Genomic DNA, 25114 nt, shown 5'->3' on the forward strand with positions numbered 1-25114 from the left:
TGTGGGGTTCAACCAAACTTTCCAATTTATAAAAAATACAGTCCTTCCAATCAAAAATTCTCCGTCAGATTACGAATTCTCCATTTTATGTCTCTAACGATCTCAAAATCTCATACGTAACTGACGAATCTAAATCTAAATATAGAAAGTTCTTTGTCTCTCTTACATTCTCTACAAATCCTCTTGTTCAAAATCTTGCCTCCAAAACGATTCTAGATCGTCCTCCACGACAATTGAAACGCTGTTGGCCTCGTGACCAGCTTCAATAGTACAAGAAACTCCAGCGAGAGTGTTGCCGGTGGGCAGCTTCTCTCCTCAAGCTGATCCTGTCATGAAGTGTTCTTTTATCGTATTCACTTATTACATTTTATTCTTTTGATAGATTGTGAATAGCAAATAAATTAAAATATATATAATATATATATATATTAGAAAGAAAAATTTACATGCTTTGACTTAAAAATTTACTCCAATTATAAAAAATTTATTATATTTTATTAATTGAGCTCACTGGTATAACAAATGAAACACTGGAAACTAGAAGACAAAAATAAAAACAAAATTTAGTTAGTGTCAGTTGGGCACTTGAAATATAGTATTTTAAGGACTTAATAATTTAAATTTACTATTATTAATTATTGACTTATTAATTTAAAAGTTTTAATGAAGTATATGAAAAAGCTTTCTAAATGTTTTTAGACCATAAATCTATTTTTTATAAATTAGCATAATTCAAATATTATCAAAAAGTTTTAACAAAATTAAAATAAATCAATATTTTAATTGAAAAAAACAAATTGTTTAGTAGTTTAAATGTAACAACTTGAATGAAACAGCTAGTCAAAGAAAGCTAATTGATCCAAGAAATAGTGAATATAAACTAAAATATATACGTATATACTATAGTATATATTTAGGGAATGAAGATGGTAATAATGACTGGAGGCTAGCGGAGTACAAAGAGACTCGAGAGTTGCCAGACAGGTCAGCACTAGGTAAGAATTGTTACAGCGGTCAAGGTTAAACAGTTTAAGCACGAATCCTTACAAAGGTAGATAGAAGATAAGAAAGAAATAATCAGATAAAATAATTCACTGCGTTTTTTTTTTTAATAATTAGTTACGTGTTGAACATTAAATTTAAAACTGTTTTTTCGGAAAGCAGTTTAACTGCAAATGCACTGGTGTAGGATATGTGTGTATATTTAACTAATTACTAGTCTGAAATATCATTACGGTGTCAAAAAATTATTAGTTTTGCCCTGTTTATCGCCAATTGCATTCATTCAAAGTTGGCGAAAGTTTATATGAAGTTGGCAACTTCATTTACAACATTAAATAAACAGGATGTTGAATCAAAGTATAGTAGTATTTAACTCAAAGACGATGCATTTAAAGGATAGTCCAAAACTGCAAAAACCGACGAAAACATCAGTAAAGTGTACAATGCAGTTAAAAAAAAAAGATTTTCGCCCAGTTCTATCAATGTCAAAATGGAGAATTTCAAGCAAGCGCAATGATTCTTAAGTTGCAATTAAATTTGAGAAATCTGTGTAGAAGATAGTCCGTATTGATTAAATGCTGACCCAAAACAATTACAAATGCGGAAACGAATCTCACAGTAATGTTTGGACGGCTTAAAAAGAACTCCATTAATTATGTGCACCGATTGATTGCTGCGGAAATCATGTTAGTCCACAACACATGTCTCAAACGAAGTGAAGCCTGTTATTTAACACCAAACAAGAAGGAAAGTCTTCTTTTATTTGTGTGAAAGATGATGTCCAGTATTTTGCTGAAAAACAAAAAAGATTCGTTTTACTGAGTGCTTTGCAAAAAAAAAAAGAAAAAAAAAAGGTAAATCGGTAAATCTTTGAAAATAATTGGATAAAAACATTCTTACGAAGAGGTAAATAAAACTAAAGTAACGCCTATTTGTTCACGTGAGCTCTACCTCACGTGGACTAGCATACTTTATAATAAATTGCATGAGAACATGCAAACTTATAAACAATATTTAAAGTATAGACCAGGAATCGAACCCAGTACCACAGTACAGCCTATAATTTCTCGACTGCCGAAGCGCCTTCGAGAGCAGTGGTCCAGATTGCAAAAAAAAAAGTTATCTCTCATTATGAAAACGCACCTGCCCAAAGGTAAATTTGCAATTGAAAACTAAGGGGATTTGAAGTTCTAACTGATGGAATATTTAGCGTATTCACAAGATTTTGCACCCTCTAACCTATTCAAATGTTTGATTCAGAAAATGTGTTTTGATGAAAAGGAAAACAGCCTTTTCTTAGTCAAGTCGTCAACTTTTTAACTTGCTTTCAAAAACCCAATAAAACCCGGAAATGTTTGTGTTTTTAAAGGGTTTTTAATCCCGTGGTCAACCCTCTACTTCAAAAATCTCCTTTGATTAAACATATGATTTATTAAAGATATTTAACTTTGATACCTTCCAACAGAATTTCTAAAATATATAGCTTGATTATGAATGGTTAAATATTCAATATTGACCTTTTTAAAAATTTCTAAACAATCAATAATAATAATCAACCTGCTTAGCTATACATAAAAAAGCAGCAAAGTAATAATGTTAAAGTGAAAAGAAAAATTTAAAGTTTAATCAGTGTATCACATTACCTAATTAATTAATGAACAATGTTACAATTTAAAGAAGACAACTTTCTGTAACTATTAAAGTACATCATTTATTCTAAAGAAATAAGAAAGTCCTCTTTGACAGTATCAAAGTTCTGTTTACATTTGAGTTGAGTGAAATTCGTTGGTTTTAAATTATGGTTAAAAAAGAGAAATGCATTTTAAATCAATGCTACAATGATGTACCTTCTGACAAAAATACTGTCTTTTACACTCATGAACATACAAAACAGAACATATTGTCTATAACATATATATATATATATATATATATGCCAGGGTTCCCTTTAAATACATGCAAATAAAATAAGGTAAAATAGAAAGCATTGAAGTTATTGCATAAATCTAAAGTTTTATAAATCCACAACCGGTTTTCAACCAAGTATCTCGTTCCTATAATAAAATTAAACCAAATAAAACACTACAGGTCTACTATATTCTTTTTTCTCTTTTTACTTTCTTTTAATATAAGTAAGGAAAGTATTTTGTTCATGATTTAATTTTGAATTTGATGGCTACTGTAAAATTTTATTATCTAATATCTTCAAAGATCAACTTAAGATTTCAGTGGGCAACGCATCCAATATTTTATTTCAGTTAAATGGAAAATGTCGGAATGTAAAACCTTTCCCCTTATAAAAAAATACAAAGTTTAGTAAGTTAATTATAAAATGATTTTAAAGAATACATATGTCACCTGCACTTAAGGATTTCAACTGTTTCCAAATGAAAAAAGTGTGGCCATTTATTCTTTGAAAAATTATTACCATTTAATAACTTCTGTTAATTTTGTTAAATGCTTTTAAGCAGTATAAATTATTTTGTGGTTTAAGCTATTTACTATTTTAAGAATAGTTAAGAATAAAGAGGTACAAAGGTTTCGGTAAAGCCAAATTTGTTTAATGATACTAAGAGGAGCTATATCAATGAACTTATTAGAATAAAAGAAGGCGAAATTTTGTAAATAATAAAACGGGATATTGAGACTAGATATTTCGGTTATTTTATTAAAAAATCAGATATGTTTGTCATTTCCTTTATTTATTTGCATTTTGCTACTTATTAACAAAACCCAAGTATCTTTATTCATTTACTATAATTCACAATCGCAAAAAATGAATAGTAAGTACAACTTTATACACATTAAGAAACGTTGGTCCCTAAATTTTTCTTAATCGGTAATACTAGCGCTTGTCTCACTGTCAACAGAACTAGCGACACAAAGATGCCGAATTCATATCGTAGAATTAAAGACTATGAGTCAGAGGCGTCAACTTAAGGGGCTCCTACCCTTAGGCTTCTAAAACAAAACAAAAAACGGGGCCCAAATAATTTTGTTTTTTAAATCGATCCATCGACCATCTTGAAAGTCCTAGCCTCTAAAAACTTCTTTTCGTTGTCAATTTTCTCCTAATTGCAGAGATGAGCACGATTTATTCCACGAAGCTGCAGTAATAATATTTTTTGTAATTTTTTTTCTTCGTGTTTTTCTAAATTTTGTGAAAAACCTCTTCACTGTTCCTGAAGTGAGGATATTTTTTATGTGGACCGATACACCGCAATCATCTTAGTCTCTTTGCTAGGGAATTTTATTTTACAAGCTTTCCTGATGGATAACTCTTAATTTCATCATTTACCAAGAACTCTCTAGCAAGTAATTATTAAAATAAGAAATTCCTTTATTGTCAAAAAAATTACTTTCATCTTTAATAACACTAAACATTTAATCCTGCTAGTGTTAATAACCATTTCTTCTTTGCACATTCTTGAGGCTTCTAGCTGTGCACAAATGTAACTAGAAAAGGCAATTGGTTGTCCATTTATTTTTAAAAATCTGCTTAAGGCCTACAAAAATAGGATCATGATCCTAAGAGCACAAAGTCCAGTACAGTGTTCATCTTCTTCTCTTTATTTTAGACTATAAAACTGCAGAATAAAGTTTATTTGCTACCTTCAGAAAAGGAATTTCTTTATAGTATTCCTAATAACCTTTGTTTCGTTAAGTCTTTTCGCTGTTTAGAACATTTATTGGATATTACTTTCGCTTCTCCCTAATATTTTATTCTTGATAATGCAATTGTAATGACAAAGCTACTGTACTTACCTTAATTAAGTATCGGCCAAGGTATACCATTGTTATAAATTCAAAGCGCGTTTAAAAATGATAATAAAACTCTGAAACGAAAAACTGTGTTTTCTCTTAAAGTTATCAAAACCAACAGATACTAGCTTTCTTTAATGAACTGGATTGCATTTAACTTTAAATTATGGTTAAAGTTAGACACTTCGTAAATGCAAATCCAAAGCAGGCAATCGAGATAACAATGTTTACATCATCATGGCGGCATTTTTCAAGAAGAAATAAATTAAGGGTCTAAATAAAAAAAATAAAATAAAATGAAAGAGAATGGAAGGATGAGTGAGAAAGAAGAAAACGTCTCCATGGTTACTAAAGTCCTCAGCTGATACCGAACCTGGACGACCTCGGCGTTTTATTTGTTGTTGCCCGGTCTGTCCACTTCATAAATCCAACCGTCCTCTCTTTCTCTCTAGAGCTGTTCTCAGCCTCCCAGCGTTCAGCTGGATAACTGTCTTCCATATTAATGAATCAACATTTCAAACCCTTCTGTACAACAATGTGAACATATAGTTTTATAGATTTAATTCATTGATGTAACTTCACTAAAAATAAAACCTAACGTAACATATAATCAAAATGTATAAGTCTTAAATTACAAAATAAGCACTGAATACTAGAGACACTTGTTTAAACTTAATTCTCACAGAATTTTCTCATAAAATGCGAGTCCTTCTGCTTCAGAATGTAACTATTTTACTAAAATAACTAGTGCTTGTGATAAGATGGTATTAAACTCTTTAATGAATTACTTAACCCAAATATTAAACAATTTTCAAATATTTTAAATTGAATTTTAACTAATTTAACATAATGTTGCTGAAACGGCGGAATATATACATGTTTATGTATGATTATTTAGATATTGTGAATGTGCATGCTTCAATATTATGTTGCAAACCAATATTATAGTTGTAATATTTTTGTGGTACTCGTGAAAATAAATAAATAAATACAAATGGAAACGCAGGTGTTTTCACTTAAAGCAGGAGACTTTAAATGATAAATTTTCTTTTAATAATTCATTTTCGAAAATTCGACTCGATTGTAAAACTGACCCTTCAACTGTAATCGAAAAAAAAAAATCATTTACTATTCAGTTTAATGAAAGATATGCTTTTCTCAAAATTTGTTTATGGCAGTAGATATATATACTGATTCCTTTTTAGCTCTGGTCAAAAGAAAAATGTAACTTGCAGTAATGCAGTTAAAAACTATGTTTCTGCTTTAAGCTTTTTTATAATAATAAATCTTATACTTCTACAGATTTCTTTACCTGTTCATTTTTATACCAAAGATCTGAGAGCTCTCTTTAGCCAATTGCGATGTTTTTTTTGTACCTTCTTATTACATAATCTATGTAAACAGATAGAAAAGAATGCATTTTCCAGTTAAACTGGATTCTTTCTTAATTCAGGAGGTAACTGAAGTAATGTAAACAGTAAATAACTGCACTTAAATATATTTTATTTTTATCAAGTTCATTGAACATAAAAAATATTTTACTTAAATACATAGGTTTCTAGAATAAAGCATTGTTTGTTTGTTTGTATTTATGACCCTGGCAGTAGTACACCTTGATATTATCAAGTTAAAAGAAGTCGTACTTTATTTATACCGATTTACGCAGTTAAGAGTTCTTTTTAAATTCCTTTCCTTGTTTTGTTTTACAAGAAAAAAAAGATTCCAAAATTATGACAGAAACCTTAAGAAATTAAGAAGAAATGGAGTACTGCCCTTTTTAAGTCTAGAGTACCAATCAAACGGAATCTGAAGTGAAATGCTTACAATTTAGTTTAACCTACTTTACTTAGTTAATCGTTTTTGTAACTGAACCATTGATTCAAAAAGAAGAAACAATTTCAGTTATAATTGTGTAACTTGCACCGCTAACTCATTCTTTCGGAAATCTATTCTTATAATGTCCTACTCAGGTAGTTGAAATCTTCTTCTTTTCATTTGGTCCTGCATTTTAGCCTCATTACTTACTTTTTGCCATACAACCTGCGCCTGTCCTCATCAAGTGCACAAACCAGTCTAGCCTTCGTTTTCTCGGCAACTCCTGCACAGGTTTGACTTCCAGGGTGGACCAAACAGGCCATATCTTGTAGGAGCCTTTTCGTAAATAAAAATATAAGTTACGTTCATTCTTTGTTTAATGCACTTCTACTTCTACTTAGTTAATCCCTTCTCTCCGTTAATAATTATATTCATCTTAATTATTTGATTACAACAACGATAAGAATAATAGAATTTTTGAGAGGGAAAGAACAAAACAAATAGTTGGTTAAGCGCAAAAATATGCATACTTCTAAATATAAATATAAGATATGCCGGGACATGTTCTTACCATTACTTTGTAAACAAAATATTTATGAACAAGCCTTAAGCTGGAGAAATTTTTCTTGTTTAAAGCTAAGCAGTAAAAGCATGAAAAGTTGCTTTAAAAAATATACATATATACTCGTCTTTTTTATTTCAAACTCTTGTTTACGAAAATAAAGAAAACAAATCCATCCTTGAATAGAGAAGTTCTTTCCTCAGACTGCAGAGATCAGCACTCTATATTAGAGCATCTTGGAATAATACTTATAAATTGCAAAATGCACAATTAGTAAATGGGTTGGCAAATAAGTTCGTTCGGTTTTTATTTTTGTATAGATTCATTCCGATTTTCTTTTTTTATTTTCGGCGCAAGCGCACAACTCTATTGTTCATTCGAAAGATTATGTTAAGCTTAACCTTTCTATAAATTTCGGTTTAACAAACATTGTGCTTGCTGTGTAGCTGTAAAGATGAAAGAAAATAAAGTGCATTTTCGTCATATTTTGCTCTATTATTTTAAATAAGGCAAACGAGCTGCAGAGGCTCATAGAAAGATATGTTGTGTTTAAGGTGTTGATGCCTTAGCAGAAAGCGTGTGCCAAAAGTGGTTTGCCAAATTCCGTTCTGGAGATTTTGACATTAATGATGCGCCCCGCTCAGGTCACCCGACCGAGATTAATTCAGTTGATGTAAAGAGCGTAATCGATAATGATCCATGCGAATCGGTGAGAGAGTTAGCAACAGCACTTAACATATCCCATACGAGCTCCAAAAATCTTTTGCGCCGGCTGGGATACGTTTCTCGGCTCAATGTTTGGGTGCCGCATGAATTAACCGAGGCCAACTTAGCCACCTGCCGGCCTCCAAAGAAAAGAGTCCATCGTGCTCTTCCGAGGAATACCACAAGATAGATATTAGGGACTCGCCAATTTGCCCATTGTGCAATGACGGCATAATGATTTTTAACCATTTAAACGAATGCCCGGCACTACAGGGCATGAATACGCCATATGAAAGATATTGGGCTGCCAGACAGAAAATGGCTTAACGCCTTTGTCGCGAAATAAGAAAAAAAACAAAAACTCCCATATCCATTTGCGATTCGCTGCGGAAACGACCATTTTTTTTAAAGCGGATGGAAACGGGAGTTGAAAAATGGATCGTCTACGATTGTGTAGTACGTAAAAGATCATGGAAGCACTGCAGTGAGCCGCCGCAAACAAGCTCGAAGGCGAAATTGCATCCGAAGAAGAGTATGCTCTCCGTATGGTGGGATTATAAAGGTATCATCTATTACGAGCTGTTACAGTCAGGCAAAACAATTGATTCAACTGCATACTGCTAGCAGTTAACCAAACTGGACCATGCAATCCGCACAAAACATCCAGAATTGGAAAATCGCAAAGGTGTCGTCTCGCACCACGACAAGGCCAGACCGCATACGTATTGACCACTCGGAATAAACTGCTGAGTTGTTTTGCCTCATCCTCCGTATTCACCGGGCCTGGCACCTTCTGATTATCATTTATTCTGATAGTTGCAAAACACCATGAACGAAAAACTTTCGATAATGAGATGACTGTCAAAAAACATTTTGATTGGTTTTTCGACGATAAGCTACAGACGTTCTACGAACGTGGTATAATGAAGTTGGTGGAAAGATGGCAAGGAGTTATCAATAAGAATGGTCAATATATAATTGATTAAAATGTATTCTGTGTATAAAAAAAAAATTGCCATTTATTCCACTCTCAAAAACCGAACGAACTTATTTGCCAACCCATTATTTACTGTTTTATCTAGAACATTACTAATATAATACTACTTTACTAATTACTTAAACAATTAGGTTCTCCTAAGTATAATATGTTCTGTCTTCTTTATTTTCCTTTTAAAAATAAATTAATAAATTTATTATTTATTTTTAGGATGCTTCCTAGACTCTCGAATTTTGAACATTAACATATCATTTACCATAATTTTTTATGTTATTTACAATATTACTACTTATTTTGCAATATAATTATTAGTTACATCTAATTAATAACTTCAAAGTAATTAGCGTTATTAAAGCGTTATAAACAAAAAAGAAGCGGAACTAAATTCTTTTGCGCAATAAAAGAGTAAGAAAGCGCAGGTGATAAAACGTTTTAACAATTATCAGCAGGTGGTTTTTATCATAGTGGTCAAGCCTTTTGGCTAGCATTTATTAGCAGATGTAGGAAAAAATCTTTAATTATGAGCTCCTTTACCATGTGTTCTAAGCAATCTTCTTCTTTTTTAAGCTCGATAAATATTTAAAAACGACTTTAGTAAAAGAGGTTAAAACGCTATAATTGTATACGGTCTATTGTTTTGAAAACGCAACAAAGGAATTCGAATCTGCAGATTGTTTTTTATTTTTTCAGTAATATTCAAAAGTTAAATCCAAAAAGATCTAGTGAATGTAAGATATGCTTTTTTGTCATCAAAGAAAAGGAAGATCCATTTGAAAAATGGAATATATGACTGTATAACATCAAAAATATTATTTTAACACGTTAAGTATCACAAAGGAAAACTTAGCTATTTTTTTCTTTTAGTGTACTGGCGTCTTAAGTTGCACAATATTTTGCTGGCATTCCAAACATTCCCTCAAAACACTCACATGTAGTTGATGAATTTATCCATTTGGATTATCCCAGGCAAATTCTAACTCAATACAAAGAGAGAGGATTTGATTTTGCAGCCAAAGTTTCTGCTAAACATCTACTACTTTAATCATTGCTTAGTTTTGTTTGCAAGAGACAAGTACTTCAACATTGGGTAAACGACAAATTATAGTATGACAAATAGTTACTAACTGAAATGCCAAGCTCCCTCTATATCAGAAATTCTCGCATTGTATCTGTTATCTCTCCGCTTTGCTAGTTCTTCCCGTGGCCAGGAATAGAACCTCTTTCAAACGAAACATTCTCCAAACATGACAGTCCAAGTTGCCACCGTAGAACAAGTTATCCAGGTTCTTTTATCCTATGAAATTAATGAGGTCTTCATGAATACGAAAAAAAAATTATTTAAGTTTTCTTGCTTGGTTCTAATAATTGTTCTACTTCTAATGAAATAAGATTTCGAATTGTACAACATACCTTGTTATTCTTGTGACGTTACATCCCTTGCAGAACTCTACATTTTATAGTAAGATTTCTAATCCATCGAGGTTTTGTAATCTTCTTCCAATTCTGTCTATTCATCAATATTGTCAGAAGTATGTCCACTTACTAAACAAAACAAAAACAAAAAAATACAGTCATTGTACATAACCAATATTTGAGGTTAAATCAACGTTTTACAAAACATATGTATGTACATATGTATATAACCTGTAAATTTTTCTTGACCAAAATCTGCATAAAGATAAAGAGAAAAAACCAAAGGATATCTCTGACTGCGGTGAAAGCCAATGCCAAAAATTCAATAAAATGGAAAAATAAAAATAAAATTATGGGTATTAAAGTATAAATATAAAAATATTCTAAATTCCTGAGTTATGTTTGCATCATTTGAAGGAAATAGTTGTTACGACACAACTAAGTTTGTGCATTTAGGTATTAGCTATAAAAACTTCATCAAGACCAGTAAAGCTCAACTGATGTTGTTTTTAAAAATCTTGACTTGTTTTATAAAATAAATTGTTTGTAAATCGCGTTCTAAAACAAATAAGTCTCCAAACTTAAGTTTTAAGTTTTGTAAAATTACAAAAACGTGAAGCATTTGGATCAGATGGCGGTCCTTGTTACTAATTATTGTAGCTATAAACTAATAAAGCCATCGCTATGACGTATATGCGGAAAACTTTTAGTGAGACCATTCCTAATTATTAAACAAACAAGTTGATGAAATTAAATTTATGTTTAGCTATAAAATGTTTATTATTATTGTTGTCAATACTCATTCGCAAACATGATAAAACTAATTAAAAAATAAATTAATTTATTATTTCTTTTTATGATTTATTTATTTTTTATTTAAAAGATCTTTTGTTTTTGTAAAGAAATGTTAAGTGTAAATGACTTTTTCTGTCATATTTCAACAGTTATTGTTTATGTAGAATGTTTTTTTTTGCCCCTGGATTAAGACAGTACACTGCAATCTTAAAGATCTATTGAGCTGTCCACGCTGATGATAGACGATTTCCTACAAGCACCCCTTTCAAGTCCTAGATGTCAGAGAAATCTGAGGACATTGATGGTTTCAGGCAGAGTATGTCTTCCTCCAGTAATTGGTTGTACTTAATCTTCCTTGGATAATGTCATCAATGTCAGTTAGAAGCTATACTGGGGTTTCTTCCATCAACCATCACGTTCTAGACTAAGCCTATTCTCTGAGTCGACAATGCCTCGAGAGTAAACTGTAGTTTTTATGATGGCTCTCCAGATATAAAAGAGCTCTTTAGGGAAGTACCTCGGAGGTACTCCATTTTCGGCTCAATTACCAAATGTTTTATAGATGTTACATTTCCCTAAAACGGCGTTTACCTTTGGTAGACTCCTCGCAAAACAGAAACGTGAGCCTTGAACTTCAAGCAAAACTCACTCTTCTTATTCCTGAACTCATAAAATTGAATGCCGAAAAAGAATCATCAGAAGAATGACTTAGACTGGTTGGCCTTCCACCCACCCAATAATGTAAGCTGCAAAATCAAATTAATTAAATAGTTTTGTATCTTATTTTGTAATTTTTAATTGAATCTGTTAGAAAACGAGTAATAGCTCGAATATTTCGCAGCAGACATTTTCCAAATGAACTATTTATTTTAGCAACAACAAGAAGAAGAAAGAAGCAAAAGAGATAAGAAAGAAGAGCAACGGCATCCATTATCATTAAGCTGCTAGGTATACTTCGAATAGTATGTATCAACGCCACTTTATTTCAGTAGATAAACAAGGTAATGTATGTTGGTGATTTTGTTTTTGTGGAAAACCATACTACGTATTTTTTAAAAAAACATGGGTGTGGCCAATAAAAATATTTGTTGGAGAGCGTGAGTAGAATTACATTTACTTTCCCTGTTTTAAATTCACATTAGACGTAAATAACGAGTGGAGCCTCCAGCCTTGTTTATATCGATTAACAACAGGGACAGGTGATCTTAAAGAATATGTGGGGTGGATTATATAGAAGATATACATTTGAATTTCAAGGATATCTACTGAAAAAATAAAAATAAATAAACTACCGGAACAATCTATTTTCAACTTTTTAAATCTTTTTCTTTTTTTATTTATACAATGTAATGACGTAGTTTTGTCTGCATTTCTTTCTTAAACATTTTAGCAAGAATTATACGTTTTTGTATTAAAAAATCGTAAACTTCTGAATATTTGGTTAATTCTTCTTCATGTTTAATAATGTTTAAAACTAGACTATGGTCTTTTAAATCTCAAAAAAACTACTGCTAATAAACAATGAGAATTCAATTACCTCAATAAGAAAGTAGTTCTTCCCGATTTTATTCATAATGTCTATTTTATTAATCAATCTCCTTCCATTGAATAAACACGGGAGCCCTCAGGGTAGTATCCTAGACACTGTTTTCCAAATTACGAGTAAAACGACTAGTACTACAACTTGATTCTACTTAGGTTTCCATTTTACATTAGTGGAGAGGGGGCACATTTGAACAGGGGGGCACCTTTGAACAGTTTCAATTTCTTGCCAGATATTTAAAACATTTATGATTGGTAATTTTCTCCATATTTTGTGGTAGACCTGTTTTATAGAGTTTCCCTTCGTTTTCATTGTTAGTAAAGTCAGAATTGAGGAATGTTATAATATTTTGTAAGGTGGAAGTAAAAAAAAAAATTAAAAAGTATTGTGAAGGTTGCAGTGGACAAGGTGTGAGTATTGTTAGTCCATATTACCATTTGGAATACTTATATTTAAACCTAGTATTTACAAAAGTCTATTTGCTTGCAAAAAGTGTTGGCTATTATATTTTCTTTTATGGAAGGAGAACAACATCACAGTTAGAATGTGCCCTACCGACCTTCAAGTTTGTGACTTTTTTTTGTTTAATCGCAGAGTAGGGAAATATAGTCCGAACCTACATTGAGAAGCGCGACAAACCGAATATTTTGTTCAAACTTCCTAACCCATCACACTTCGGGTACATCATCCCGAACTGAGTCATTCTTGATTTTTGAACTAGATTTCAGTGGTTTAAAAGAGAAAGTAATGTATTAGTGAGAGAAATAACTGATAGAAGGTAGATTCAGAGTAAAGTAATATCATTTCTTTCTATATTTTATATTGTGTTCAAAGCTACCCCACCAGTGGGGCAGATATTAACATTTGACACATACATTTTTAAATTAAAAACATATAGATATGTATGTAAAGTACCAACTGTTTATTGATATAGATCTGTTAAGAAGACTTAAAAGTTGTAGAAAACAAAATAAAAAGGTTCAATAATACGATTCTGGTGCACTCTGTAACAGAAAATGTAAATTCTGTTCAAATGTGCCCCCCCTCTCCCGTACACTTAGCGGAAAATTCAAGGAAATGAAATTTTCACACTAGGCCTCTTATAGCAGATAGTCAAAAAATAATATCTTTAAATTAACTTGACGAAATACAAGGAAAACTTTGAAGAAATGACGCGTATATTTTCCTCCAAGCATTTTAAATAAAAATTAAGTTTAGATAACTGGATTTTATTTTCACTTTTTCCTCTTAGTAGGTGGAGATTCGCGGACTTTCCAGGATATTTTTAAAATCAATTAAATTTAAATTCTTGTTTCGTCAATAAATGGGCTCTTAATACAATGTGATCAGTTTTTTTCTTTTAGCACATGATTCAACTGCCCCTGAAATGTCAGGTGTACTTTTTCTTCTCTAGATATCCGTAGCCTACTATGCGTTAGGAGTATGGGCATTTCTGTAATTTGATAAGTTGGAGAAGTTATCCATGAAAAAAAGTTTTTTTACTTTATTTTTGCTAAAAAGAGTTTTGGTTTTCTTAGTTACCTCAAAAATATAACTGGCGAAGATAAAGTAATCATTTTACAATCACTGCAGCACAAATGTTTTGCAACTTGGTTTGACTAAAACACTGGAACCAGTTTTCGTTGATTTTACCGAAATATCATGTTTCTGATTAGCACTTTGGATAAGCCAGTTCGAGAAGTTTCCAGTCCTGAACAATGTTCCCTCGTTACAGACAACCCTTCAATCACTGAACAATAAGCTGCTTAAGAATGCAAAGAAAAAGAAAAACTAGGTCAACCGGATGAAATGGGTTCTCGCGTAGAATCTGGTGTTCGAACTTCTAAACTTTATAACCTCCTTACTGTTAGTTAATTTTGTTTATATTTTTGATTGAACGAGATTTTATTGCCTATTTTGTGAACATATTCTTAGAAACACTCTCATTATGAATGTGGTTGTGTGGTATCCTAGATGAAATGAATCATTTTTAATTTATAATTTAATAATAATTTATTATGTTCACATGTAATAAGATAATCAATTCAGAACTTATTTATACCATAAAAATTCATAATAGCTAAGAGATTCTATGCTCTCTTTGAATTACATTTTACATAACTAAAAATTACTTACGTATTCATGAAGTTGTTAAAATATTAGCACAAAATCAAGTCAAGAAGTGTATTTAACTTTGTTCCTGTTGCCTTTTGCCCAAGATGTCGGCTTCAAATAGTCACCGAGTTTTCACATTGGTAACCATCTGTCTGGCTGGTATACTTGATTAGCAAATCACTAGGAAGTTCTGTCACCTGAAATAGATTGAGAATTATTCAAAAATAAAAAAAAATGAACTCTAACTTCAATAAAAAATATAGTAAATTCATAAAAAATTCTTCTTTCTTTCCTGAGTGCAGAAATTATTTTAAAGAAGAAGAAGTGGGCGTCTTTTCAAAAAACCCTTCACTTCAGACTGAGTTGATTAAGAAGCATTTGTACTGATGTCAGCAGTCAGACACCCAACAAGTCTTGGTTACTACAATAAATGTTACCGATGTTTTGTAACAAGTGACAGTGACCACTATCTTACAATCACTTAGTCCCTCACAAGACCTGGAATATTTTCCACCATTTTTGTTATTCTACCTTTTCTATACGGTTGAATTAAAAGCCATATTGCCCTGACATCTGTACGCTTGTCTCTTCATTTCTAGAAAGGATCTGTCAAGGAATACTGGTTAAAGAACTAGCTTTGCCTTACAGTGTGTAGTTTAATGTTAAGCTACATCATAATAACTGTTTAGGATTCATGGAAAAGCGGGTTTATATAGAGGTGAGGGAAGGGGTGAAAACAATAGGGCTGGAAAAACCTTAGGTATTTGGTGAGTAATTGTAAAGTTACTGTTTGAAGAATGTTATTGTAGAAATTTTAAAACTGTCGGTTCTAAAGTTGATGGATGTTTGTTGTTGTTTAATGTGGATCATTTCTAATATGTTCCGTTTGTTTCTGTTGGTGTTCGTTGCAAGTACATATGGGAAGTGTTGACAAAGTCAAAATCGTGTTGCAGAACTAGATGATGTTTAGTGAGAGCAGATAATTTATTACTTTTATTTACTCTCTAATGAAAATGTATTTTGTTAGTTTCACTATATTAGGTGTGGCTATTAAATAACGAGACTGATGCTGCTGCAGAAGAACTATGCATGCGCCAAATCCTAACGACCGATAGCAGTGCAGCGTAAAGCCTTCTCTTTCGATAGCAGCGTCCCACGTGTTTGTAGAGAAATCAGTCTGACCGGAACCGTCGTTTGTGAAAGAGGTGTTAGTTTCGTTTTGCCGAAAACATGATACAACACATGTAGTAGAGCAACGAATTGTCATGAAATTTCACATGAAACTTGGTAAAACCGCTACTGAAACTTATCTTTAATTAAAAGAAGTTTATGGCGATGAATGTTAATCACGTGCGCGAGTTGTTGAGTGGTTCAAGCGTTTCCAAGATGGCCGAGAAGACGTCGGAGATGATGACCGCCCGGATCGCCCTTCCACGTCTAAATATCGACTATAATTAATCAACATTACTACCGTAAGGTGCTTGCTTAACTTCGTGAAAGAGTAAGGAAAAAACGACCCGATTTGTGGAAGAGCAAGTCATCAGTTCTTTATCAAGACGACGCGCCAGCTCACACTACATTGTCTGTCAAGACGTTTCTATCCAAGTACAACATCCCAATTTTAGGCCATCCGCCTTATTCGCCTGACCTGGCCCAATGTGACTTTTATCTGTTCCCTAAAGTCAAATCTGCATTAAAAGGAACAGGATTTCAGTCCGTTGAAGCTGTGAAAGAAAAAGCGGCACGCGTCATGCAGGAGCTGACAGAAAAAGACTTCCAGCTCTGTTTCGATCAATGGTAAATTCGCATGGAGCGTTGTAGGGATATGGGAGGGGTGTATATTGAAGGTGATAATAACTAAATATGTATAAATTTAAAATAAAATGTTTTACACCAATAGTCTCATTTTGGTCATCAAGGAACTGAATGGGTATCCACAAGTGGAAGTCAGCTCACCCAGAGTTAAAGAAAAACTCCTGCTGGAAAACATTTGGTGCAGCTAGCCAGCAAACAGTTACTCTCGCCCTAATTACAGATACTCTCACCAATAATACAGAAATCAATAATCAATAATATTGGTAAAATATCAAGTACGAAGCGTTGAGCCCGGGCGGCACTGAGCTCCACTTAAATCACTACATGGGGTGTTGTAAAAAAGAAAAAAAAAAAGAAGGCCTGCTGCTGTATAGCTGGCTGCTGACTGTGCAGACCGGTTTAGGAAGAATAAAAAGAACACGAACATGATTTAAAGATGGAGAAGGTCGCCCCTAGCCACCATCCCCTGGTCCATTCTCCGAGTGTATTTCTTTCTTCTCTTATTTTCTGGCTACTTTATTATTTCCTTTTTTTACCAACTTGAATTGCGTTTCTTAACAGGCATTTCCTAATGGCATGTTTTGATTTTGGTTGTTTTCAATGTGACAAAAATATCTCTATTTATATAGAGGTTTTCTTCGTGTTGCCTTAAGGTAGTATCTCTTCCTGCGCACAGACTTCCTAATCATAATAATTGAAAAGAAAACCTACTGGTACAAAGCAATGGCTCACTCACTTTCAAACAAATAACCTCAGTTTTGAAGACTCTTTGAATTCCCTGCATAGTTGGCCCACCCAGTTTGATTTGTTGTCCAGAAGTATCATCTGGAGGAATTCAGTCGAAGCGTTTTTGTCCTGTACAGCTACTTAATCGCTGAATACAGCCTTGCTACCACAGCAGAGTTTTCTGTCAAGTACTCGTTTAGCATTCCTAGAGTAGCGTTGGTTTCTTAAACTAAGAAGAGAACTTTACTTAAACTATAGGCCCTTGGATAGACAGAGATCCTGATTTAGAAAAATGCTCTCTATGTAACTGTGGTAACCGTGAGGAGAGATATTATCGCTTTCTTGGTGACTACCGGCTGTTAATAGAATTCCACCTTCTTTATTTTCATAAATGTACACTCTCCAGAACGGCTATTATTAACTGGCCAATCAGATCCTCGCCCAATGATCCGTTATGCTCGCCATGCTCGGGAATTTAACTTTTAATTTAGCTCATTTTCGTTTTTTATTTCAATTTTGTAAATATAAAGTTCCTTTATCTCGATGAAATGGGAAAAAATTATTTCGTGATTGGTTTTCTGTAAATTACTTACGGTTTATTTTATTGAATAGGTACTTGGTATCATTTGATACTACCGTTAAGCAGTGTTCTGTAGCAGACGACGTTTTGCCATTACTTAATTTATTTTGTACATTCATTTTGACTATGTATATGATTTCTAAATAAAATAATAATAATAATAATAATATAAGGGAAGGGATTAGCTATGAGGTTAGCATACTGGACTCCCACGCGGAGGTCCCGGGTTCGAATTCAGCAGCTGACCCTTAGATTTTCTCTTCTTAGGAGCTTCTTACAGCTCACTGTCCGGTGATGGACAGTGTTGTCTGTAACGAGAGAACACTGTCCGGAGGCCGGCAGTGCACTGAAAAAAGCTCCAGGCGCCAAAAACCTTAGATGTTGACGCGCCTTATATATATATATATATATATATATATATATATATATATATATATAAAAAATAATAATAATAGTAATAATAATAAATAGTTTTCTACAATATTGTAGGCACTTTATCTTTCGATTTTGATGAAACCATTTTAGACTACAGAAGTAAACTTGTATAGAACATGAATATACGTATAGGCTTCTTGACCGTAAATTATTAAACTAAGGATTCAAGATTGGCGAGGAATCCTTAGTTTACTTGTATAGAACTTCATTCTAAAATTATACAAGAGTAGTTGTGTAAATCCAACTGAATGCTAAATGCTATAAAAATTGTCGCAAAGATAATAACTGTTCATTATGCAATGAAGGAAAAGATATTTCTAGTTTTCCAGTTAACTGTCCTATTTTCCATCTTCTTATTGCTGAATATATTTTTAACAACAATCCTATTGAATCTCATTTACCTTCAATTGAGAATATTTTATTAATTCATTTGTATACCATGTCTACCATCTAAGACGATGTCAAGATAAATGGCCGAGTCAGTTTGTGGCCGTAATAAGCTATCATTTTTTTTACTTCAACTTTTTCCTGAAAGGATACAGATCTGAAATTCTGCTTTTAAAAGAAATCCAACTGTGTACAGTCGCCAAAACCTCATTTAGACTTTGATTCAATAGCATTTTACGTGACTGTTATTAGTCCAGATCACTAAATCATCTGCGCACAACTGTACCCTAATCCTCGGTATGGCTTCAAGAAATGTGGCTTCATCCTTGGATCAATACCAATATCTTGGATTGATCATGCAGAGAATATCTTGGGTATAAGCTGTAGCATACAAGGATCTTGCCAATATGAATGTGACTTCACTTAACGTGCAACAACTTTACAAGAGTTATTATTAATATAGGATATTAATATGGTCATAATTAACATAGAATGTGAGGGACTGTAGAGCGTCTCCAGTTTGCCTGTAAGGTTATAATTTATTCCTTCAAACAAAATAAGTATTTAAGGCTATAAACTTAATTTAAAACTACATTTAAGCACGTTTTAATTCGACTTGAAGGTGGACTTACTTTTTTTTATTATTAATTTAAGCTTCATTTTCTAAAATTAAAACTTTTTTTACTACCAGTTAAGAAGGTCTATATTGGCCTATAATTTTTAAACCAAAAGCCTTTAAAAGTTTTTGCTATCCAAACTTAAGAAGTTTGTGGATAAATGTTTTCAAAGTAAAATATTTTCCTTTAGAAGATTAAGAAATTTATATGGAAGTAGGATTTTAAAAGATATATTTTTTTCTATAAAATGGCCAGTATTCATTTTAAAAAGTTGAAAATATTGAAATTGAACTTTTCAAAGAGGGCACGTTTTAATAATTCCTAAAAAGAGAACGCTTAGTGTTTTCCAGGTCGAGGGACGTTATATCGATGGGCATATTCCAGCTTTTTTTTAAACATCTCAGAAAAAAAGGACGCATTTATTTGGAAAAAGGATTTACTGTACCTTTTGTTAGCGATAAAGAAATGATAGAGGTTATTTAGAATTTAATGTAGCCAGCGGGCTTTTTACTCTCAATTAATTTGTATTAATAGAAATTCAAATTTAACTATAATTTTTCTACTTACTACTTGTTGAGGTTTAAAAATAAAATTATGATCATATGAAGGCGTACGAACCAAAATCTCAAGGTCTAATGATCACGGATCGTTTTTGTTATTAACTTTTTTGACCAGCAGGTATGGTACTTAATTTGTTTTGTTTTAATCTAAATATAAATAAATATATTCATTATCTGATTACTATTAGCTCCTTCCAGTACAGTTTGCCATAACAGAAAAATTAAAAGAACATTAATTTGCTTATACTGAAAAAACAAAATTATTGGTACTAATATTTTTAACTGTGGCAACAGTTAAGAAGTTTTAAATTTCTTTGAGAGTATTTATTGATTCTTTTTTCCCTTATCCATTATTTATTTCTTAAAGCACATTTAATTTTCCCCATTTATTAAACTTACCAGCTTAAAAATTAATTAGATATTTTTTAAATATAGATGAAATGCTGTACCAAAATGTAAGCTTTCAAACTCCTCGTAATTCAGTAAATAAAATATAAATACATAATTCTATTTAGAGAGATAATCAAAAAAGCAAAAAAAAAAAAAACCACATCCTGATGTAATTTGATAATATGATGAAATTAAGTTAAATGGACTAGCTTTAAAATGGGAATAAATTTATGGCAAGTAAACTGCATTTTATCAGTAGTAAAAGCATTAGCTAGTTGTAAATATGAACTCTAGCATTCAATTTAGTAGCCTAATAAATTAAAGCATGCCATAATATTTACATCACTTGATATTCAGATAAAGTTAGTGAATTTATGATTAGAGAATTTCTTGCTGTAAGATGTAAATTTGTAGCACTATTTACAAATCATTAATATCCTACTCTTCTAGTTTTTTTTTTCTTTACCAAGAAGAGCTGAATGAAACTTTTATAAGGCATTACTAATTCACTAGTCTTGAAAATAATAATTACTGCTCCTGGTTTACAATATTTTGTGCCAATTCTAGTAAATCTTAAATGAAATAAATAAACAAAAATAAAAATTACTTTAGAAGCACATTGAGCTGATGAATAGGTATTGAGATACCGTGGAATTGATCTTCCGGCTGACTTAATTAAAGTGATTCATCAATATGAATCGTTGCTAATTGGGTTGTGTTTATTGCAGCACTAACAAATTCATTTTAATATTATTTTAGTCTTAGGACATAGATACCACTAGCGCATTCTATAGTTAGCTTTTAGTTAAAAATCCATCAAACTACAGTGCCACTTTTTTTTCATTAAACTGAGCTGATTTTTTTTTTCAGTTTTCTGGAAAACGGTTCTAAAACTTTTCTTCAAATTATTTCGCAATCATTATTCCATTATCAACAACTGAATAAGAAAACAATTTTAAAACGAATAAGAAAACCAATAAAGTTCTCAGTATAAAGATAAAGTTAGTATAGTTTCTCTTTTAAAATGATCATGTGATTAATTTATCGTAACTTGTGAAGGCCCAGGGTGGAAGAGAGAATTGCTCGTTTGAAGGCGGCTGAGAAAACGGACGGTCTGGGTGAACGTTACGAGATCACTCCTTTCATAATGATTAATCCATTAAAAGTTGTATTTTTAAGCTGAAATTTAGTTATAAAATAATCGCTAGTAAAAGCTTAGACCTTTTTTTCTAAAAATATTTTGTGATATTAGTGAAGACTTACCTTTGCAGCCTAAAAAGCTACTCCCATGGGAGTTGCTACAATAGTATCGTACTAGTTTCAAAATTTATATCATCGAAGAAAATTCTACAAAGAAAATTGGAAACGATCGAATTTTTATCCAATTTTAGCAGAAAGATTAAAGTGGAAATAATGTTTTCATGAATAAAGAAAACAAAGTGAAGAATCAGCTGGTTTTAATACAGAAACAAGGGTTAACAATAACTGCAGTAAAAAGTATTTATAGACATCATTAAGTTTAATGTTCGACTATACTTACGTGAAATCAACGAATCATTTGAATGTTGAAGTAGTTTTTATTAAAACAGCTCATTTAAAGCTACGCAGAGCGAATGCCTGTCTGGTTTAATGGATGCAGTAGTAATGATAATATAAAAAAATTAAATATGCAGTTTTTTCCCAAAGTAATTGTTACTGGAAGCTATAAAACAAAACAAAAATATCAGTAACTTTTTTGCCATTTTATAATTATTCCAAATTAATTGCTGTATTATTTTTTAGATCGCTGAATTAAAATGCTGAAAAAAGGAAAGCATATAAAATTTAATAACTAAAGAATTGTCTCTTGGATTTATTTCATTTTAGTTTTCATTTAAGATAAGGCACGTCACCATCTAAGGTCACAGTTGCTCGGAACTTTCTTTTTTTCGGGCCAACAGTGTTTTCTCGTTGTAGACAACACTATGGGATCAACTAACCACATTTTATTTGTAGGTAAAGTAGCAAGTGATGGCAATCTTTTTCCATACTTTACCTTCTTCATTTTGGTTATACTGGTTATGAAATTTATATTAAAGTCTAGTGTGGCAAACTGGATACCAATTAAAAAAGAAAGTAAAGTAGTGCCTATTTTTTCAGGCAGTTTTTTCGTCCAACTATAAAATTCTGTGTCTCAGTCGGAGATGACTAGCAAACATACTTTACAATGAATTCTTTTATCAACCATTAAATAAAATCCAAGAACCAGACCGGGTATCGAACCCGGTACTATAATTCTATCTTGGCTTTGCGGGCCTCGCCTCTAGCCAAAATATAAATTATATTCCTCATATAATATTGTTAAATCGATTATTATATTGTTGATAAATGTTTTTAATAATAACAGAAATTAGAGAATCTATTATTTGGCTGATTAATACTAATAATGATAAAACTTTTAACTATTAAAAAGTAGTTAGGGGTGTTAAATGAGTGTAAAAGTAATCGCTTAATGTACTTAGTAATATAATAAGGATTCTCTCCATTACAGCGACATTTTGGGCCCTATTGAACACATTTCGGAGGCCTACAATTCTGAAATGGCTTGTACTATTGCGTAAAAAAAAACTTACACTTTTTCTTACCAACTTTGTGATTAACCAGCACAGCATATTTCTTAAAACGCTGAACAGCGCTTTTCCCTTTTTGTGAAATCTCTTTTGCTGCTAAAGAACTCTTGCTAGTTGAACTGAATGGAGTCTCAAGAAAATGGAAACTGTCTACTAGTTACAACTGATAATGGTTACATAGAGTGGACTTATTTTTCTGATAGATTGCCCAAATATAACCAATCTGGTTATATCCGTATTCAAATTCAGTAATAAAAAATAAATATTTACTTGATCTAGTTCATTTTATTCAAATTTTTAAATGCCGTATTTCAAGCTTATTGAAAATAAGTTTCAAAGCATCACCATCACAATTAGACGCATTATTCTTCCTCTAGTCTTCTATGACTTGATAACTCTAGCAGCAATCAACGTTGCCCGGTAACGTGGGCTTACTTAGATCGAAGACTTTCTTGGGTTCCCCATAGAAGATTAAAAAGAACAGAACTAAACAGAACTTTTATCATTTTGATTGATAGAATTTAAAAACTCTCTTGAAAACATAAGACTAATTTTTTATTTTAAATCTTTTATTGGAATTTACCGCTGCAACGGTTGCTGCAACAAGCAAATATGGTAAAAGAAATAAAAGAAAATCATAAGTGGAGAAGGCACCCAGTGGTGCCATTCCAGTAACGTGCTTTGCTATACTGCTCTCACGATAAGAGTAGATCACGAGGCCATCTTCTCTTCAATCTCCTTAGAGGATTACCTGGTAATGTGGAGGAACATAGATGTTCTATGAGAGGGTTAGAATGAGCTGCTGCAGAGGAATGAAATTTTACAAAACGAGTGTTAGCAAGATCTGTAATGAAAGGGATTTTGAGGTCATTATGGATAGTAAGGTTAGATACATAGAACGGAGCGTTAAGAAGTTTTCGAAGTATTTTTGGACTGTAATATCTGAAGGCATAGTGAGTTGGAACGCTTAGTCGATCCAAATACTTTGACGCCGTATGACCAAATAGGACGCAATAACAGTAGATATGAGTCTTTTTTTATGTAGGTTAAGTTTCGAACGTTTGTCAAGTTGTCTGGCGAGAAGTTTGTAGCGTTGGTTAGTTTCTTGTCTTTTCAGTCTAGCATGGGGATCCCATGTCTACCGTTTGCCGAATTTAACTAATTTAAAAATAAATTTAAAACACGACAGGTAATTATTGAGCTATAGAGTTCTACTAAACGCACCAATATCTAAAGAATTCAATCTCTATAATCTAAAATATTTGGATCTGTATTAAACGCTCCTTTTGACGTCTCCCATTGGACTCAATATTCATAAATCACGCGAGAGATTAAACAAGTCCATTAACCGATGTAGGATACTTCAATCTGCAGTCACAACCAAATCATGTAGTTCAAAATCATTCTGAAAACTCAACTGACGTCTTAAACGTGAATTCTAGATTATTACCACTGGATATCTTCACCACTTGTTTGTGTTTAATTATTCACTTATCCATTTTACTAATAGCGCCCCCTCATTGATATGTAGCACAAATTAAACCAAAAAATAAAGTTGTTTACACGAATGTAAGAGTTTTTAAGTAAAATAAAAAATTGCCTTTTTTACAGGCTAAATATAAATCCATCTTATGATTAAACAATCAACTTTTGTTTTGAAAGCGGCGCTTACATAAGAGGAAAACGTCATCAAATTCTGTTGAAGATGCACACATAACCAGTTCGACTGGATTCAATCAATGCTACAAGAAGCTGACGTCATACTCGACCCTGAACTCTCCCTGCTTCTTAATCTTTCATGCTTATTATTATTAATTGAGAAATCGTCAACGAATTTTTTATTTGAAGAAAAAATTAGTCTTAAGTAATGCCCCTGATCAGTTTAACAATGGTTTCTTTCACATTGCATTATGGCTATTACAACAAATTAGTTAATACAAGAAACAATCAAGTGGATTTAATTTTTAAGCATAATGAATTGAAATAATGGTTGTATCTCAAATATAAAATAAAATCATTAGAATACAAAATTTGTACAAATATTATTGGTTTTAAACAACAGAAACGCCTTATGCAAAGAACATAGCCCATAATTTTTTTTTTATACGGGCCAAGTGGGTGTACCCACTATCGATTTTTAGCACATCGTTAGTGCCGCAGAACTGCAAAAAAAGCAGCGTTTGTTCTGCAAAATTAATAAAGATATTTTAACTGTTCATTAAAATGGCTCCAACATCATTAGGCAAGCAAACCAACTGCCTTCTGTATTATGAGTTATCGCGGTAA

The 25114-nt window shown here is 32.0% G+C and overlaps 1 long non-coding RNA gene across 18 annotated transcripts in view; it reads right to left on the minus strand.

Annotated features, from left to right (window-relative positions):
- Nucleotides 1-549: 549 nt before the first annotated feature.
- Nucleotides 550-25114, minus strand: part of LOC141452250 (uncharacterized) — a 93882-nt gene continuing 69317 nt past the window's right edge. For 4 of the 18 annotated variants that reach the window (XR_012457285.1, XR_012457281.1, XR_012457282.1 and 1 more), the window contains 8 exons: nucleotides 21760-21921; nucleotides 14731-14906; nucleotides 14137-14564; nucleotides 12589-12695; nucleotides 11643-11797; nucleotides 10254-10385; nucleotides 9969-10137; nucleotides 6059-6915 (listed from right to left, as the gene is read on the minus strand). This is a non-coding gene — a long non-coding RNA (uncharacterized lncRNA). The other 14 variants (XR_012457293.1, XR_012457291.1, XR_012457290.1 and 11 more) reach the window with 13 other exon arrangements.

This window comes from Rhodnius prolixus, unplaced genomic scaffold, assembly GCF_049639745.1.
Source record: "Rhodnius prolixus isolate KJV_2025 unplaced genomic scaffold, Rpr scaffold_3, whole genome shotgun sequence".
In the NCBI taxonomy this organism is placed as follows: Eukaryota; Metazoa; Arthropoda; class Insecta; order Hemiptera; family Reduviidae; genus Rhodnius; species Rhodnius prolixus.